The sequence below is a fragment of the Bison bison genome, unplaced genomic scaffold (genome assembly GCF_000754665.1).
Source record: "Bison bison bison isolate TAMUID 2011002044 unplaced genomic scaffold, Bison_UMD1.0 scf7180017864035, whole genome shotgun sequence".
NCBI classification, from domain to species: Eukaryota; Metazoa; Chordata; class Mammalia; order Artiodactyla; family Bovidae; genus Bison; species Bison bison.
In genome coordinates this window covers 16520808-16538318 of record NW_011494607.1, presented here as the reverse complement: position 1 = coordinate 16538318, position 17511 = coordinate 16520808, and the positions used below count along the sequence as shown (strand labels likewise).

Below are 17511 nucleotides of genomic sequence, written 5' to 3'. Positions count from 1 at the left end.
TCAGTCGTGTCAGACTCTGTGCGACCCCATAGACGGCAGCCTACCAGGCTCCCCCGTCCCTGGGATTCTCCAGGCAAGAACACTGGAGTGGGTTGCCATTTCCTTCTCCAATGCATGAAAGTGAAAAGTCAAAATGAAGTCACTCAGTCGTGTCCGACTCTAGCAACCCCATGGACTGAAGCCTTCCAGGCTCCTCTGTCCATGGGATTTTCCAGGCAAAAGTACTGGAGTGGGGTGCCATTGCCTTCTCTGAAATCTGAGTTTAAAATCCTAAATTCTGTTTCAGCAGTGGAGATATTAATCACACATAACCACTCTCATCCAGGGCACTTGTTTAGTAAAGCATTGCCTGCAACGTTTAAATGCCGATTGAGTATCCAGAGAGCATTGTGACTCAGGACTTATTTGCTGTGTTATTTTTTGTTAAATGTGAATGAAAAGAAAACCGAGGCCCAGATCCAGGGGGCCCGGTGGGTCCTTGGGAGCCAGGAACAGGAGCAGAGTGTGACCAGGTCCCTGTGCTTTTGACCTGCAGCTCTGGGATTAGGCCCACCATGAGAATCACTCAGGAAAGGTGTCCTAATACACTGAGCCTAAGCAACCAACATAGCTTACAATACAAAAAAATATAGAGATTCCAGGAATCTGTATTTTTAAAACAACTTCAGGTCCTTCTGAGGATCAGCCTCGTTGCAACATTAGGGCTGGACTTACTTGCAGAACAGTGATCAAGTATGATTTTCTAAAGCAAGGTTCCAGAACAACCAAACAAGCCAATAATACAGCTCTTTTTTTTTTTTTTTTATAAACAGAGCTTTTAAAAAACATCCAATTTTGTTCTCATGATTCTATTATCCCAGTTTATAAAGAAGGAGACTCGGGCACAGAGCTCCCCTGGCAGAGCTGGAAACAAGAACACTCTGACTCCGAGGGCCTCTGCCCTCCTGATCCACCTCACTATGCCTCACCTCATGTACGGAAATATGATCAGTGAAGGATTTTCGTTCTGCCCTGGGACCCAAGCAAACACAGGTAAAAGCAGCCTCAAGAAGAGGCCTTGTCAATACTGGCACTGCCCTCAGAAAGCCTGGGAGCTGGCCTGGGAGGGAAATATGGCTGATTCTTGTGAGATTCTCTTTCCTGGCTAAGATACTGATATGTGCTTTGCCACCATTTAGAAAGGCCAACCATGAGGTTCCAGATAAGAAGAGAAGAGAACTAAAAAAGTTCTTGAGTCAGTGATATCTGGGCTTCTTAAATATCTTGGTCCTCATTGGTTACTGTCCAACCCTCTTAATGGGCTCATTTAATGCTGAGATACAAGAGGTCCTCTTTCATCCTTGCCTCTGTCTCTTCATCAATCAACACATAAATACACAAAAGGAACAGTATACCAATAGCTGCAGATTGAGGCACTGCAAGTTTGCACATGAGCAAAGAATGACAGCAACAAAATTCTGAAGCAATCACAGAATATTGATATTTTCCAAAATGGGGTCAGCATAGAGGAAGTAGAAGAACTCTAAGAATACAGTGCCTGAAAAGAAGAACACAGTAAACAAGGCACATATTGAGGAGATCTGGGAATTTCATGCCCCATTAGGTCCAAGGGCAAAGTATGTCCTCATTTACAAAAGCAATACATACCGCTGATGCTACTATGTAGCTGAACCATGTACTGACTCCTCTTGTCCCAATTCCATGCTTACCAGACATTCAGCCACAAAGAGAGATGGTGCTGGTCAAAGAGTTCCACCCACATCTACAAACCCCTTGGCAGTTACATGCATTAAAAATATTCCATTTTAAAGCAATTAATAATATGCAATGACTATAATTTACAGACTTCTGGAGGGCAATATTGATAGAACAACATGAAACAGGAATCACACGTTGACAACTCTGTGAAATATGACAAGTTAAGAAAATTTTAACCATAAAACCCTATGGATGACACATTCACAAATTATAGAGTTTCAGTAAAAAGTGAAGTTAAATGCTGTGTAGAAAGGCCTAAGGACTGTGCATGAGTTTCTCAAATGATATTTGGTCAATTGGGAAGCCCTATCTCTAGATGCTATGAAATACCTTCAGGAAATGATAAACAGCTTTGACCTAAAGCTAAAGACGATAAGCTGTGCCCAAATTAAATCAGACTGTAGTTAATGTTTCCATAGAAGGAAAAACCAAAACTTTCATTCCATAATTCTTTAGGCTCTGTATTCTTTAAAAAAAAAAATCAGCCATATCAGCTCAAAGATATCAGTCTGAGAAAGACTAGTGAATCTTTGCTGTTGAGGGGTTACTGGGTTACATCTATACTACTGCCTATCACAAAAACAGCATCTTTTTTTTTTTTTTTAAGTCTCTTTCAGGGAATGTCAGACAGAACAGATGAGGATGCAAGTCAATGAGAGACTCTATCAAAATAAACCTCTTCCATTTGGATATCTACCTCAATTATGAACATGAATCTCTAAAATAATAACCACAGCTGTCACTTGGGAAGTGGTTGAGAATATGCTCATATTTAAAGGCTCTTTTTCCTTAGCAGTATGATTTTAGAACTTTGTTAGTATCTGAATTGGATGCAAACACAAGATCTGGTACTGATATCATCTTGGCTACCATATTTTTCATCCTGGAATTCACACCTCACTGTAATTAATATCTACTACATACTGAATCTTTTTAAAAATTTTACTATATTCTCTTCTGGCTTCTTAGAGAGTAAAGAAATAGGTAAAGGATATTCTGTCTTTGACAAACGATCACAAATTCAGCATGAACAAATTCCCTAAGCCCTTATTTTAGGTATCTAAATTGATGCTACTTACTATTAAATATATATTTGAATTATTAAATTGCAACATATTTAAAGAAACACCGAAACAAATACATACACATATACATGCATATATGTATGAGTTTCTTAAATGTGCATGTTTCTCAAATGACACATGTAGCACAAGAAACAGCCTTTTCTGTAAATGAAATGCTCTATAATTCACTGTATGATAAAAACAGAACTTAGCTTGGTATTTTGTTGTTCAGTCGCTAAGTCATAACTGACTCTTTGTGACCCCATAGACTGCAGCACACCAGGCTTCCCTGCCACTGACTATCTCCCAAAGTTTGCTCCAATTCATGTCCACTGAATCCATGGGGTGTATAGTTTCCTAAAATTACTGCTCATGCTACTGTTCTATAAATATTTTTTGTTATTAATACTACAAAAGTCACCAGTATGGTAGGCTGCCAGTAGCCCCCACTGCTTCCTGAGTTACCTCAGGCCTGTGAGCTGGGGGATAACCTCGAAAGAATTCAGGACACACTAACCTCATATGTGCTTCTAGGTTGTCAGAGAATCTAACGATATCCAAAAAAAGAGGAAGATCACTCTGCCATTTGTGAAGATGAGGACTTGCTTGGCAGGGGCAAGGGAGAGGGGACAAAAAGTGGTACAGAGGAAAAAGGAAAAAAAAAAAAAGATTTAACTTTTAGAAAGTATTCTCTTCAGGAAGACTTTAATCCTATCTGACTTGAAAGTGAATTTGAGGAGTTTTTTTCTTTGAGCCTGGGGAGCTCTTGACCTTTTCATAAAATTTACATAATTCAGCATGAAGGGAAACCCCAGGTTGAATAGAAAGATGTTGGCAGCAAGAACTTGACCTCACAGAAATGGTAAGAGGTCTGTACCCACCAGATACTAGGTGCTGCTGTTACTAATCCACAGGGGACACAAGAGGCAGCTTTGTGCTTCCACAGAGGGGGTCCCCTGAAGAGATCCTAAAATAAAGTCCCAGTGAGTTGCCTCTGTGGGGAAAACTGACGCTCCCTCTTTTTCCCTGTGGCTCCAGGAACAGTGGAAAAGAGAGGGGAGGCTTGCCAAAGCCTCTGACAGACATAACCCCAACACCTAAGCAGTCCACTGCTCACTCAAACTCTCTTAAGGCTGATGGACCAGATTAAGACATTTTATATACTGTGAAAGTCACTCAGCAGTGTCTAACTCTTTGCGACCCCATGGACTATAGTCCATGGAATTCTCCAGGCCAGAATACTGGAGTGGGTAGCCTATTTCTTCTCCAGCGGATCTTCCCAACTCAGGAATCGAACCAAGGTCTCCTGCATTGCAGACAGATTCTTTACCAACTGAGCTATCGGGGAAGCCTTTTATATACTAACAGAATATAAAATTTAAGTGAATTCTACCCTCATGTTGAGGAAAGAAAAGGTAGGCAGCGAAGGGGAGGCAAAGGGAAGGAATTAGTGAGTACTGAGATTTTATTATGCACCAGGCATTGTGCTAGATGTTTACTACACATATCCTATTTAGTCTCAGAATAGTCCGGTTATCAGCGTAATAGAGTTCCCATTTTACAGATGAGGAAAATGAGATTGAGGGGAGATAGATATGTAGCTCGATCCCAGAGCCAGTACCAAGATCACAGAGCCAAGAAGTGTCAGGTTGACCATTTGAATCCGGGCTCCAAGGCTGTGTCACGCTACTTTGTACAGACAATGCACAAGAACTGGAAGAACTAAAATCTATAAATAATAAGATTTCTAAATAATGATTTACAATGAGGCACCAGAACTCACGTCATAAAAACAATTACAAAATGCCTCCTCCACTGCTCTTGGCATCTGTCCCATTAGCAGTGACTGTGTTCCCACTGAAGCAATCATCCGGGATGGGACTACTTACTCGAACAATATCCTGTAAGCCAGACAGGCTGTGCTGCGGAGTAGAGGGATTATAGGAAAGTCCTGCTTCTAAGTAACTGGAACTAACTCATCTGGCATAGAAAGCAGAATATATTATACCTCAAATAAACATGTAGGAGTAAGTCAAGAGTCGATGAAAACTGCCAAAGATTTTCCTTCTTCATTTAAAAATCATCTTCTCAGTCAGTAATTCCAACCCTGCAAAACGTCGTTAGGCAAATTCACAGCTTTCCGCGCTTTCACCATATGCAGAACTAATCTGACTCCAAGTCAGGTTTGCAAAACTGTTATTTTTTTATACATAGTTCTTTTTAAAATCTTACCAAGATTTACAGCACCATATGTCTAAATCAAGTTAAGCTAAATGCATTAATGCATCACAATGTGCATATGAAACAAGACAAAAGAAAGACAAAGAGAGCTGAGTGCTTCTTCTACCTCCTAGGTAAAGATCTTGGCAAGTAGGGTATGAGCATGAAGGACCCCATCAGAAGGACAGAACCAGGAAATACATGAACAAAATTAATTTCAACTATTAATTCCCAATAAGAGGGTGTTCTGGGATAAATTCTCAAGTTCTAGTCTCCAAACTGGAAGAAATTCTCAGATAACACAAATCAGATATAGAAGGAGGGAAGCGGGTGTAATGCACTGCCTGACACAGAGACAGAACCAGGTCTGTCTCCACTGTCACCAAAAGCTCCATTTAATAAGAGGGAAGGGGATTCTCCTGGTGCCAAGGCAGGGGATGTGGGTTTGGTCCCTGGTCCCAGAAGATATCACATGCCACGGTGCAGCTAAGCTGGTGTGTGCCACAACTACTGAGTCAGCACTCTACTGAAGCCTGAAAGAAGGGCTCCTAACATCACCTGTTCATAATATTTTCCATTACTTGCCAAATATATCTGTGAAGAGCAAATCATCACATTGGCTTATATTGTACTTGACTGGAATTAAAATCCCTCCAACTTCAAAGTGAACTCCTGACAAGCCAAATGTCCTCAGCGCTAGACTCTAGCTGGCTATGTCATGTTTTCTCTTTGATTTCACCCTGTTACTTTGTGCCCATCATTCTAACAGGAGTTCTCCCACCCAGTCATTCCAGATCTAGTACTTGAATTCGAATCTAACTTTCCCTTGTCACATTTTTTTCATACTTCAGTCAAGTAACAAAAAGTTGAACCAAGCAGGATCAAGAACAGAGTACATTTATCTGTCACTAAAGGCTTCTCTCTGAGTGTGAGTATAGATTTCCAAACAGCTAACACACCATACATTTCTCCTCACTTTTCTCCTCACTTATCCCACAGATATGAAATGAGACTTCATAAAAGATGTACCTAACATTAAAATCTCTATTTGCAAGAGTCTTTCTAATCTTTAAGCCTATGATGTTTATACTGATATTTACACTAATAAATGCCTTTTCTCATCTAATTTTCACAATCTCTTTCCCATTTTTAAAAATTCAAATATTTGTTCATTCTAATTGCATTCATATAAAATATCTATAACTTTGCCAACAAAGGTCCATCTAGTCAAAGCTATGTTTTTTCCAGTAGTCATGTATGGATGTGAGAATTGGACCATAAAGAAGGCTGAGCATCAAAGAATTGATGCTTTTGAACTGTGGTGTTGGAGAAGACTCTTGAAGAGTTCCGTGGACTGCAAGAAGATCAAACCAGTCAATCCTAAAGGAAATCAGCCCTGAATATTCATTGGAAGGACTGATGCTGAAGATGAAGCTCCAATACTTTGGCCATCCGATGCAAAGAGATGACTCATTAGAAAAGACCCTGATGCTGGGAAAGATTGAAGGCAGGAAGGGAAGGGGATGACAGAGGACAAGACGGTTGGATGGCATCACTGACTCAATGGACATGAGTTTGAGCAAGCTCTGGGAGATGGTGAAGGACAGGGAAGCCTGGCGTGCTACAGTCCATGAGGTTACAAAGAGCTGGACATGACTGAGTGACTGAACAACAAAATATTTATAAATGTTCCTTTCCAATAGAAAAGTGATAATATGAGAGGAAATTATGTGCCAGATGTTGGATGTTAAGAATGCAGACACACCATTGTAGTTAACCAGTATTTGCCATGTACCAGACTCTGTATAGAGATCATGATACTTGGTTCATCCTTTGCCTTAGGTTCACTCTTTTTGAACAATCAGTACTACACTCTCTGGATTCTCTCTATGTCTACAACTACCCTCTTGGTCTTATTCACCGACTCGATTTCCCCCACACCCTCTCTATATCCCCAGTTCTTCTTGCTGCATTCCATTTGGAGACAATATCTCTGCCTACATCTTGCATCATCCCTTCAGCTACAATGATGAGCTCATCAATATCAAACATCATGTACATTATCCTCTCAATGAACAATTCCAAATGACTGTCTGGCAGAACCTTCCATCTTTCGACAGCTAAAGGGATCTTCATTTACTATAATCAGACCCACAAAGCCATCAAGGTCTGGCACTAATTCTTCTACACAGGACTTACCTGACCTCCAGAATCAGAAGTTTTAAGATTTTTCTCATATCTGTGTTTCTGTGGAATTCTGTATCTCTGTCATAGCATTTAACACACAACTGCCTCAGAACCAACATTATGTGCATATCTATAACACCCATCAGGAAACTGGCAGAGAAGTGAGGGTGTCAAGTGAGGAGTGTTGTTGAGGTTTAGGGTTTTCTTTCATTGGTCCAATTTAACTTCAAATAATCTTGTTCAATGGTCAAACAGAAATAACATGCTCATTTTATAGGGATGTTATGAAGACAACATGGAAAGCAGTTTGCATGTAGAAGGGGCTGTAAAAGTAAAAGCTTCCAGGAACAATATGCTTGTTTGCTTTGAATCTTTATCTCCCAGCCAGGACTTTGTTTTATTAGTACTGACTAATATCTGCCTGACTCTTTACTCCATGTGCAACACACTTTCAAGAACTGAAAACTGAAATTCACTTATTTATCACTAAAGCCTCCTTCAAGAGAGTAATTTTAGAATGACAGAACTATCAGAAGCTACTGTCCAAATGCTGGCTTTTTCTTTTTTAATGAGACCTTATTTGGATCCACAAAAGAAATGATGGAAATAAAATACCACTCCTTTCTGACCACCAGGTCTGCCTTGATGAAGTCTACGGACATCTCTGTAATTTTGGTAGACATATGAGAAAGTGGCAGCCTCTCAAAAATACTGGCTTCATTATAAGATTAATTAAGGAGTAAACAGAATTTTCTCTGCCAGGGTCCTAAAATCAAATGTCTCTTTGAGTTTCCATTTACATTTGTTCCTTTGGAATCTTGCAATATTTTGTGGTAGGTTTTAGCTAACTAGTAACGTAAATCCTTCAGAGAAGGCAATGGCACCCCACTCCAGTACTCTTGCCTGGCAAATCACACGGACGGAGGAGTCTGGTGGGCTGCAGTCCGTGGGGTCGCTAGAGTCGGACACAACTGAGCGACTTCACTTTGACTTTTCACTTTCATGTATTGGAGAAGGAAATGGCAACCCACTGCAGTGTTCTTGCCTGGAGAATCCCAGGGACAGGGAAGCCTGGTGGGCTGCCGTCTATGGGGTCGCACAGAGTCGGACACGACTGAAGTGACTTACCAGCAGCAACGTAAATCCTTAAAAGGAACTTTTCACTGAAAGGTTCAGGATGCTCTTTTTTTCTGTTCAAGTTTTCATTCTACCTCTTCCTACAACAACAAGTAACCAACCGACTTGTTCTGTATGCAGAATAAATTAAATTAGGAGCATGAAACATTTTAAACTATAAATGATTTTGTTTCACCAGATTCAAAAATTCTTCCTCCGGAGCACTGCATGCTCTTTCACTTTCTCTGAGGTATAAGAAAGAGACCAAGGAATCCTCAGAAACAAACTTGGACCTGTTTATTGGATGTTGAGCAATTTTGCTAGAGATTTTAGTATCAAAATCAAGAAACTCTTAATCACTCTCATAATAATGGATGTATTTGTTTACATTAGTATTCTATTATAGAAAAACAGTTTTAAATTGAATGAGACTTCAGTAGTTATGGACAGCAAACCAGTAGGCTCCAGACCACTTGTGGCCCAGATATATTTTTAAAGCAGTCCTTACAGTGTTTTAAATTAAGTGTTAGTCACTCAGTCGTGTCCGACTTTTTGCAACCAGGCTCCTCTGTCCCTGAAGTTCTCCAGGCAAGAATACTGGAGTGAGTTGCCATTTCCTTATCCAGGGGATCTTCCCAACCCAGGAATCCAACCCAGGTCTCCTGCATTGCAGGCAGATTCTTTACTGTCTAAGCCACCAGGGAAGCCCTTTTAAATTAAAGATACTTCAAAAAAAAAAAAAGCTGGAAGTTACTTTTTTTCTTGAAAAAACAAGAACGTTTTAGAGCCAGGGTGGCAACCAGCAACAGGCCAGTAAGAGCTGCCCCATTTAGAGGGGCACATAAGGTTCCAGAGGTCACAGTCCACAACCCCCCTCACCCACGTGCCCCCTCCTTGGCCTTACCTTACCTGTTAGACACCTGCACACACTGGACAAGCAGAGCACAGAATTTTCTTAAAGGCAAAGAGCCTGGATCCAAAAAGGGCTTTCCCATTCACTAGCTCTGTGACCTTCACTAGCTCTGAGTCTAGGTCCCTCAGCTTTAAATCGAAGATAATTCCGTGACCCTACAAGGTTGTCATGGGGATTAAAATAGAAATGCACAAAAATACTCTGTAATCTGGAATTGTAAAATGTTTGTCATCATTATTCATTTCTTACTCCCTGTCAGTTACACAAATCCCCTCTACCCACCTCAGTTATTACTGCTTTCCTTCTTTCTCTTACTATTACACTGTATGACACAGCTTAAAATCTAAATAAAAAGAATCTGATGCATTTCCTGGCCTCATTTAATTGGAGAGAGAAAAGATGAACAAATATCAAAGGAAAACAAAATGAACTGTTGAATGCCAGTGGTTATTTCTGTTTGTAATGAAGGCATGAAATTAGTGCAGAGTTTAACTACTGTACTGCTGATCTCTCCGAGTGCTGTGTTATAAGTTCACATTAGGCTCCTGAGACCTCAAGGTAAAACTCACAGCCCAGTTATTAGGGGTTCCTGCGAGACAAACCTCTTCACTGGGCCTCACGCAGTGCTCCAGGAAAGGATCCAGTCCATCACGAAAAAACCCAAAAGTATCTTCAAAGCTTTTCTGGGCTTCTTTCCTCTCTACATGTTAATATAAGCTCTAAAACCTTAGAATCTGGTGTATTAAGCCAGGGCACACATTTTATATCTATATCTATACATACAGATGTATGTCAGAAGCCAATAAGAGGAGATATATGTATACACATAGCTGATGCACTTTGCTGTGTAGCAGAAACAACACTGCAAAGCAACTATACTCCAACAAAAAAGGCTACTGCTAATCACCAAAAGAAAAATAATAAGAGACTTGAAAGAAAACAGAATCTTCTCAGAAAAAGGGCAGAGGAGCAGAAAACTGTACTTAAAGAGTAATACCATAAATACAGAAATGTTAGCAAAGATGTATGTTATGAATGCTATCTCCCTACATTAAGAATTCACATACGCATTCCTGTTCTGGTCATTTTACGACAGAAGATCATCCTTGTGTGAGGAATCACAATTAATTCATTTACTGCTTTTTAATGTTAAGACAATCACACAATCACGCTTGAGTGAACTGCAACATATAATGGGAGAAGGGATTCTAATTGGAATCAGCTTTCTTTATAAGATGGGAGTAATTTATGATTTAAGTCACAATCCGCTGAAAAATCACTCTGACGAATCCTTTTTAAAGCACTTCATACAGGGCAATTACCGCTTTTCTTGAAGTTGAATGAACCCTTCGCTTGAATACAGATTAACGAGTGTCAAATTACCACATGGTCCTCAGTGTACGTTTTGTTTTTTGAAAAAAATCAAAGTAAATAACAGCATTATTTAAGAAACCAGTTCTTTCAACAGACGCCCCAAGACTGATGTTTAAGCAAGTCTCCTTGGCAACCAAGGAGCCAAGTACATCTTGGGCCAGGAGGAAGGGGAAAAGGGACAGCAACTCTAAGGGGTGGGTAGAATAAGTAACCGGGAGTAGTAACTGCTCCCGCTAGACGACGCTGCTAGAAGCTGCACGGGCTGCAAAGCCCCTGAAATTTCAACTCTGATCTCGCCCCCACTGGCTCACAAGCAGACTCCCACCCTCTCCCACCGGTTTGAAGAACCAACTCCGAACAGGTAACGAGGAGAGAGGGTGAGCTGTCTGCGGGGTTACGTACCCGAGGCGGCAGCGCAGGCACCTGGCTCTCGTTGATACACAATGGTCGTACTTCGCCCCACGATGCCCGATGCCGAGGTTAAGAGAAACCGCAGTAGCTTTTCTCTGCCGGTTTGGGGATGCAGTTGTGAAGAACGAGCGCGTTAGCGTGTGTGTGCGCGTATGTGTATCCGTGAACGTGTGTGCGAGCGTGTGTATGTGTGTCTGCGCGCTCCCCGACTCTCCCGCAGGGAAACGGTGTTTCCTAGTAAATAAAAGCAGCAGCCAGCCCTACGGGTGGCGCGTCCGGCTAGCTCTGCGCTAGGCGACAGCGTCAGGTTGGGAACGCACCCCCGCGGACCCGCGCGGCTCAGACTGCGAAGCTGCTCCTCCCCCTCGCGCCTCCGGCGAGTCAGCGCGCACGCTCGCCCCGCCCCCGGCGAGCACGCGCGCCCCACCCCCAGCATCCCGAGGCGCGCACGCCGCGCACCCCCGTCCCCTGCCTAAGGAGAGCCAGCGCGCGCCCGCTCTCTCCGGAAGTCTACCTCCCCTGTGCTGCACCTTTCTTGCTTTCTGGCACCTGCGCTGCCCACTGCTGGGTCGCTTGGACCGCCTGCCGTTTCAGCAGCGTTGCCTCCTGCGACGACCGAGACACCGGGAGCCAGCCTGCCTGCTCCCAGACTTCCTCCCAGGGCTAGAGAGCGACCTACCGGAGCAAATGGCCGTGACCCCAACTTGCAGTAGCCGCGAGCTCTGGTCCTCTGCTTCCCTCCCCCCGACCCAACTAACTTGTAAAGTTCAAATTTCCCCTTTTCCTAGTGGCCGCTTTGCAGGACCTATATCTCGGCCCTCCTTAGAATAATACACTTTATGGTACTGTTGAAAAGGGCTTTCAAGTAACCTTAAGAAATGACAGGGGATCCCAGGGTTGGATGGAAGCCTATTTGGTTGCAGCTAACCCAGCATCAAACCTGTAAACAGACAGCATCCCCGGAATACCACCATTAACTTCTGCGGCCTGGCCCACTCTGGTGTCACTTGTGGGTGATTCATGTCATTTTTGTATAAAACATGCTTAGAAGCAAAGTGAATGATTTTGATAGGTAAAATATTATGTGTTACACTTTGGAATTGAAAAAATTTTATCCAGTATGGAGTTACACAGCCAGTTAACAGTGAAATGGGTGCTTCCCAGGAGGTGCTAGTGGTAAAGAACCCGTTTGCCAATACAGGAGATGTCAGAAACACAGGTTTGACCTGTGGGTTGGGAAGATACCCTGGAGGAGAGCATGGCATCCCACTCCAGTATTCTTGCTTGGAGAATCCCCACAGAGGAGCGACTGAAGCGACTTAACCATGCGTGCATGTAACAGTGAAATGAAACTCTAAATTGAAGTAAACTGTGTTTTGTAGAAGATCAGGATTTAACTTTTAGGAAGATGGAATTTCACAGTTGAGTCTCTTCGCTTGCAGGTTCTTCCACTGTTGGGCTAGGAAACAGTGCCCTGATCTATTTGAGGTGTCCCTAACATTCTCATTAGTCTCAATCGTTCAGCAATTTTTTTTTGCTCAATCCACACTGACTCCCTTGTAGCCTCTCTGGCCATTCAGTGCTTCATTGCATTGGTCTTGAAATTTGGACTTTAGATCCTCAGTCCTACTTGTCTAGCAGTCCTGGACACCAAGATGGGCAGAGGGAGAAGAATGACAGACTGGTTACAAACGTTAGGTGCAGTGTCATTTTCTAGAATTTTTCATAAGCAGTTTTACATTTTCCATTAAGTCTTATTTTATACCAGAAGTTCAAATGTCGAACCACACTTGAACCTAAATTCTGACAATGACTTAGTGTCAATAAATACAACACTCCCTTAACATTAGTAAAGTATTTTGAAGGTGCTTAAAATTTAAACTCATCTATAGCATAATGATTAGATTATCTGTTTGTTTATAGAATTGTTCAGTCACTAGGTTGCTAAGTCGTGTCTGACTCTTTGTAACCCTATGGACTGAAGCCTGCCAGGCTTCCCTGTCCTTCACTGGAATAAATAGAAGCTATTTATTAAAAAAAAAATAGAAAAGCAAAGACTATAACTGTATTTACAGAGAAAAAATATGTCACCAACTCACCACCTGTGCGACTATAGAAGGGTTTCTTACTGCTCAAGCCTAGTCTGTCTTGTTCATCATTGTATTCCTATAAGCTAGCAGAATGCCTGTCATATATTGGGGGCTCAGTTAATATTGTTGATGCATAGATATTGAAGTTTAAAGAAGAAAATTTATATTGTCTATTAAAATGTTTAGTTCAGAGAGGGCAATTTTCTCCTAAATGCCTCCTTTAGACTGATTTAAAGTACAGTTTTTTAATTTAAGATGTATTTTATTTCTCTGAAATAAGACTTGGCATTTTGTTAAACAGCTGTAAAAACTCAATCCAAGTGTGTTTTCTAATATACTCTGTTACCAGAACCAATAGATTTTAGGCACTGTTTCTCCCTTGGGCACCGATTGCAGCCATGAAATTAAAAGACGCTTACTCCTTGGAAGGAAAGTTATGACCAACCTAGACAGCATATTAAAAAGCAGAGACATTACTTTGCCAACAAAGGTCCGTTTAGTCAAGGCTATGGTTTTTCCAGTGGTCATGTATGGATGTGAGAGTTGGACTATAAATAAAGCTGAGCGCCAAAGAATTGATGCTTTTGAACTGTGGTGTTGGAGAAGACTCTTGCGAGTCCCTTAGACTGCAAGGAGATCCAACCAGTCCATCCTAAAGGAGATCAGTCCTGGGTGTTCAGTGGAAGGACTGATGTTGAAGCTGAAACTCCAATACTTTGGCCACCTGATGCGAAGAACTGACTCATTTGAAAAGACCCTGATGCTGGGAAAGATTGAGGGCAGGAGGAGAAGGGGACGACAGAGGATGAGATAGTTGGATGGCATCACCAACTCAATGGACATGAGTTTGGGTGGACTCTGGAAGTTGGTGATGGACAGGGAGGCCTGGTGTGCTGAGGTTCATGGGGTCACAAAGAGTTGGACATGATTGAGCGACTGAACTGGACTGAACTGAACTGAACATATGGTAGTTCTCTTTGTTAAGAAAATAGTTTAAAACAATGCTTCACAAAAGCTATGCAAAAAAAAATTTTGAGCTCTTAAAATGTATTTCACAGAATGATCAGTGTAGGGCTTCAACTGTCAATAATTAGATGTTTTCCCTGTTTCAGTCTAGTGATATAAGACATAAGTTTCCACTCCAGAACAAACACCTGTCATGGTTGCCTTGTCCCATAGCGAATGAGGAGCTCAGTGTCATTCTTAATGCCTCTGTCATGGTTTTCTGTCATAAGCCAGTAGTGACATGAAGGAGTTGCTGAGCCAAATTTCTAATTATTCTTCCAAGGGAAACAGATCATTATAAATTATGCCTAAACCAAAATTGATTTTTTCTTGGCTGATACTCTGTAGTTCTCAAGTGGAAAATACAAAATAACTAGCTTAACAAAACACCTCAATTTATTCAGTTACCTTTTGGGTACATTTTGTAGCTAATTCATTCTACTTATTGGGAGCTGCTGCTGCTGCTAAGTCGCTTCAGTTGTGTCTGACTCTGTGCGACCCCATAGACAGCAGCCCACCAGGCTCCCCCGTCCCTGGGATTCTCCAGGTAAGAACACTGGAGTGGGTTGCCATTTCCTTCTCCAATGCGTGAAAGTGAAAAGTGAAAGTGAAGTCGCTCAGTCATGTCCGGCTCTTAGCGACTCCATGGACTGCAGCCCACCAGCCTCCTCCGTCCATGGGATTTGCCAGGCAAGAGTACTGGAGTGGGGTGCCATTGCCTTCTCCGTATTGGGAGCTAGTGTCACTCAAAACTAATAATACCATGGGAAAATCTTTTACCGTTAATATTTTTGATATTTATATTCTCTGCCACATTATCTGGTACCAAACACTGTTATTTATGTTGTTTTTAGCCTAATTCAGTATAATCAAGTAGACACATAATGGATGCTTAGAAAATATTTACTGTTCTGAACACAAAATAGTCCTTGCCCACAAGACAGAATATTCTAAGTGCTCTACTAAATAAGTACAAACAAAATACAAAAGGGGTTCTTAGTCATCATTAGGGGAGGCAACTTCTAAAATAAATTGAATTTTTTCCATGTATCGGATTAACAAAGATGTAAAAAGATTATAATATCCAGTGTTAGAAAATGGGTAAATAAGAACGTGAATGCACATGGATACAAACACTTTGGATGACAACTTGCCTGTATTTACATTTTTTTAATGCACATTCCTCTTGTTAGAGCAATTCTACTTCTAGGAATTTATCCTGGGGTTACTGTTGGTTTGCAAACTCCCCTCATACATGGAGGGCAAGGAGAGACTGAAAAAAGAGGCAGACCACTCCAGATTGGGAGGTGGCTGGTTTAATAAACAAGGGAGCTTACACAGGAGTAGATCTCTACACCTGCCCTCCAGAACCTTCAAAGTTTATATAGAGGCCTTAATGGGGTTCCATCACACACGTCATTCAGACAATCTCAACAATGCTTTATTCTTTCAAGGCTATGTCCTTGGAACAGCTCCCAGTGTAGGAAAGATGGGCAGAATATGCATTCCAAGAATGAGGGAGGCGATGAGGAGCCTTCAATTGCCTGAGTCCATCTCATGAGTCAACCAGTGGTTACGTCCTCTCCATGACCTCTTCCAGGACTTACCTCTATAGAAAAATGAAAAACTGGGTGGAAGATCTAAGTAGACATTTCTCCAAAGAAAACATACAGATGGCCAAAAAGTGCATGAAAAGATGCTCAACATCATGAACTATTAGAGAAATGCAAATCAAAACTATAATGGGGTATCACCTCACACTGGTCACAATGGCCATCATCAAAATAATGTGTGTGTGTGTGTTCAATTGTTGTCATGTCCAACTCTTTGCAACCCCATGGACTGTAACCCACCAGGCTTCCCTGTCTACAAACAATAAGTGCTGGACAGGGTGTAGAGAAAAGGGAATCCTATACTGTTGGTGGGAAGGTAAATTAATGTAGCCATTATGGAGGTTCCTAGAAAACTAAAAATAGAGATCGTTACATAACCTCATACTATGTCATGATGCAACAATCTCACTCCTGGGCATATATCTGGAGAAAACCATAATTTGAAAAGAAACATGTACCCCAGTGTTCATTGCAACACTGTTTACAATAGCTAGGACATGGAAGCAACATAAATGTCCGTCAGCAGAGGAGTGGATAAAGAAAAAGTTGTACATATATACAATGGAATATTACTCAGCTATAAAAAGCAACAAAATAATGCCATTTGCAGCCACATGGATGGAGCTAGAGATTGTCACACTGAATGAAGTCAGAAAGAGAAAAATATCACGTGATGTTGTTTATATGTGGAATCTGAAAGAACTGTACAGATGAGCTCATTTACAAAACAGAAAGAGTCGCAGATATAGAAAACGTACTTATGGTTATCAAGGGGAAAAGTCAGGGGCATAAATTGGGAGGTGGGGATTGACATATACACACTATCATATATAAAATAGATAATAAGAACTTACTGTATAGCATAGGGAACTCTGCTCCATACTCTGTAATGACCTATATGGGAGTGCATATATGTATATGTATAACTGATCCACGTTACTGTACAGCAGAAGCTAACACAACATTGTAAATCAACTATACAGCAATAAAAATTAATTTTTTAAAAATGCAAATATTATGTAAAAGAATGTTCATGATAGTCAAAAGAAACAGGGAAAGAGAAAAAAATAGAGGGGGGGGTCCAGGTGGAGCGAATTAGAATCCATTATTTGGAGACAAGTCAAATTATTAGGATACTATGTGGTTATTTTAAAAAATAAGTAGATCTTTAAACACTAATGTCAAAGGTGTATTACTAAATGTAAAAAAGCAAGTTGAAGATCAATAGGAATAATATGAACTAACTTGTATAAAAGCAGAGCAAGAGTGGGAGGAGAGGAGGGAGATGTGTACATAAAAATATATTTTTTCATTTTACTGGCTCAGGTGGAAAGGGGTGAATCTCAAGCAGTCAGGAAGTCCTGACATCAGTCAGGCCACCCTGGCAACTACATAACTATGGGTCTGTTAGTCACTCAGCTGTGTCTGACTCTTTGTGATTCCGGACTGTGGCCCACCAGGCTTCTCTATCCATGGAATTGTCCAGGCAAGAATACTGGAGTGGGTTGCCATTTCCTCCTTCAGGGGTCTTCCTAACCAAGGGATAGAACCTGGGTCTCCTGCATTGCAGGCAGACTCTTTACCAGCTGAGCCACCAGGGAAGCCCTCTATATAACTATCTGCATATAAGCCTGATAAGGATATAAGACTAAAACACACACATATATAAACTGACCCTATACTTCCAACACTTGGTAAACAAAGACCCAAGATTTCTCCCTTTCAACTCTGATTCCATACTCTTTCCTGACTTTCTCCTT

General features: G+C 41.4%; 1 protein-coding gene across 1 annotated transcript in view; it reads right to left on the bottom strand.

Moving 5' to 3' along the window:
* The window catches only part of KLHL32 (kelch-like family member 32), a 217723-nt gene extending 206606 nt beyond the window's left edge, over positions 1-11117 (bottom strand). Inside the window, exon 1 of the mRNA XM_010834731.1 lies at positions 11035-11117. The gene's annotated coding sequence lies outside the window, so the exon portion shown is untranslated. The remainder of the gene's footprint in view (positions 1-11034) is intronic.
* Positions 11118-17511: the final 6394 nt, after the last annotated feature.